The sequence below is a fragment of the Cricetulus griseus genome, chromosome 3 (genome assembly GCF_003668045.3).
Source record: "Cricetulus griseus strain 17A/GY chromosome 3, alternate assembly CriGri-PICRH-1.0, whole genome shotgun sequence".
Lineage (NCBI taxonomy): Eukaryota > Metazoa > Chordata > Mammalia > Rodentia > Cricetidae > Cricetulus > Cricetulus griseus.
In genome coordinates this window covers 70,216,863-70,220,254 of record NC_048596.1, presented here as the reverse complement: position 1 = coordinate 70,220,254, position 3,392 = coordinate 70,216,863, and positions in this window count along the sequence as shown.

Below are 3,392 nucleotides of genomic sequence, written 5' to 3'. Positions count from 1 at the left end.
CAAAGGCAGAAGCATCATGTTGAGGTTGAGGACGTATGGGCCACAATAGAGTGTACAGCCAGACACTGTCCAAAAGCAAAAACCAGACAGATTTAAAAAGGAATCGATATGATTTAAAGTATTTGGGAGAATACACTGTGGATCTGAGTAGTGGGGCTTTGAGTAATCTTTGATTTGGGGGAGCCCTAGAGCCAGTTCTCAGCAGATATGGAGAGAGAACATATAGAAGAAAAGCCACAAATTAATATCACCAAAGAGGTTCTCAGCCCAGGCCTTATCTGCACACCACAAACAAGGACACAGACTTCGAGCACTGCCTGATCTTCATTAGCGGTAGAGAGTCCACTGTTTGCCTTAAGAACCATCCCCCTCTTTGAATGGAAGTAGAACCAGGGCCTTATATGGCCCCCCAGGGGTAGGTTCCTTACTTAGACATTTGTCCAACTGCCTTGCTTCCTGATTGCCACATGGTGTCACTGTTAGAACTTGACCTTGCATAGTCCAAACTCAGTATGTATCCATCCCTGCCTGGACTTGGGTTCCTGAGGGAAGTCAGTCCTGTGCCCCCTGCCTCCCCAAGAGTGAGCTAGCTTGAGCTAGCTTAATCCAGGTGACACCCCTGCCTGCTCCACATGTCTATCCAACACAGCTGGCCTAGATGTCTGCATCTGGACTGGTTCCAGGCCCATCACTTCCTGGGGCCTTTCTCTCCTTAGGTACCAACAACTAAGAATGCTAACCCTACAAAATGCAGCTGATCTTGCCACATAACCTTCATAGAACAGCAGAACAATGCAGCTGCAGTGGAGGAGGAAGGGCAGAAGTCCCAGGACTTCTTTGGAGAAACTTCCACTCAGGTGAAGCCAGGATCTTTGACTATGCCACAGAACAGAGTTCAGGATTCAATATGAAGCAAAGTTAGAGTTTAGTGAGAAAAAGATTTTAAAATAGATTCAAGGGTCTGAAGAGATGGCTCAGCAGTTAAGTGTGTTTACTGCTTTTGCAGAGGACCAGAGCTCAGGTTCCAGCACCAATATCAGGAGGCTCACAACTGCCTGTAACTCCAGCTCCAAGGTAGCCAGCACTCAGGTCTGTCTTCTGCTGATACAAGCATCCACATACATATACACACATACACACACACATAAGTAAAAATAAATCTTTTTAAAGATTAAATAAACTAGATTTAAGCATGTGTGTTATAGAGAAGAAAGATGCTCATGAGAGAAACAGTGCACATTCAAGACACAGAGACAGGATTCTCTGGAGGGACAGGTGCATATGTGACCATCTTAACACTAGTTACATCGGTAGATATTGGTGGCTTCTGAACTCATTGTTCATGGAGTGTCTTTTATAATTTCCTTATTTATAGGGGTGTAGATGTGCCATGGTACACTTAGGAAGGTCAAAGAACAACTTGTGGGAACTGCTTCTCTCTGACCATATGGTTCTCAGGGATCAAACTCACTATTCTCATCGGGCTTGGTGGCAAGTGCCTTTACCTACTATATCACCTTGCTGGCTCTATTCATAGCATTCATAAGGAACTTTTATTTTCTACTTTAATGGGAATGAGATCATAGGGTAGTTTCTCAGATACAATGGACAGGATTATGGTCTGGTTAAAAAAAATATTAAGTCAAAAGGTCAAAGGACTCCTTACTGAAAGAAGGTCATGAGGAAGTTAAGGCATTTGTTTTGACTGTAAACAAGGTTCATAATCTTAACAAATTACTGTTTACAGCTGGCAAGAGTACCATGACTCTCAAAAGTCACCTGTGCTTAGGCCTCAAGCATGGCTGATTGCTAGTTTTACATTCTCATTTGAAATCTCTGTTTAAAAACAAAAAAGATTATTGCTGGGTATGGTGGCACTTGCCTTTAATGCCATCAGGAGAGACTCTGGACCTCTGTGGGTCTGAAGCCAGCCTGGTCTGTGATATAAGTTCTAGGCCAGTCTAATCCTGTCCAATGTATCTGAGAAACAACCCTATGATCTCATAGTGTTCCCTGGGGGTGGGGGAAAATGGTAACTGGAAGATGCTAAGGTTTGGGACCAAGAACCCCCAATGAATCCTGGCAGTCCGCTTTCAAGCAAGTGCGCAGAAACCGACCAGCATAGACATGGCGAAGGGAAAACGAAAGGAGACACTCGCTGGAAAGGCTCCCAGTCTGACCTTCATTTAAGCAGGCCCCTGGCAGTAGGGAAGAGTGACAATTTAATGGGGTGATTATCGCCCCAAATCCTAGGAGGTCCTTGCCGTGGTTTCTATAATTTATATAGCTATTCCCAGATAGGCCAGTTCATCCCAGCATTCTTATTTCAGTGACTTTAAATCATATTGTAGAGCAGAGGAACGGAGCAGGGCTGGGATGGACCCTGGTAAATGCACTCACGGTGTTACGGTTTAAAAAATGTCAGGAAGAATCACAACAGGGCTCAGGGGTCACGTGGACAGTTTCTTTATTGGGGAAATGGGAGAGGGGAGAGGGGAGAGAGAGAGAGAGAGAGAGAGAGAGAGAGAGAGAGAGAGAGAGAGAGAGAGAGAGAGAGAGAGAGAGAGAGAGAGAGAGGAGAGAGAGAGGAGAGCAGGAGGGAGGGAGGGAGGGGAGGGGAGGGGAGAGGAGGGGAGAGGAAGGGAGGAAGAGACAGAGAGAGAAGGGCGGAGCTTGTCTCTTAAAGGGGGTCATAGCTCACAGAGACCAAATAGGCAGGGCCCCAAGCACTGGCATGCGCATATCCTACCAGGTCCTCAGGGACAGGCCAGTGCAGGTGCCTGAATGTTAACACCGGGGGTGGGGAGCCGCAGTAGTTCCCAGGCTTCCTGAATACAAGATTTACCTGTGTGCTGAATAAATGTTGCAACGCCCATGCCCCTGCCAGTCCTGCAGCATCAGCACATGGGCTCTTCCTCTGAGCAGGGCAGAATCACATGGACACTGGATAAACCATCCCTTTCCTAGCCGCTTTTCCTAAGACAGCCTCCTGCTAAGAGCAAAAATCCTTCCTGTTTGACTAAAAGCAGTGTAGGGAATAGGTAGCCAGGGGGGTTAAAAAAAAAAAAAAAAATTAAAGGGCTCCGCTGGAAGGCAATGGTGTGTCCTTCTTGACGGCTGTGTGCTAGACACGGGGTCCAAGGCTGAACACATCCCTGAGCAAAGCAGTTCTGTATACGTGCGTGTAGACAACTGAGGGAACCCTGGGAGTAAAACGAGGCGCACAGAAACTAGACAACCTACCCAGCCTCACACAGACAGGATGGGACACTACATGGTCGATGCCACCCCAAACCCAGACCTGTAACCACAGACTTGCTCTCAGAGGGGCCTGAAAGTGTGTTATGGTCTCATAATTACAACAAAAGACCCAGTCAGTCCTCCGTGTCTAA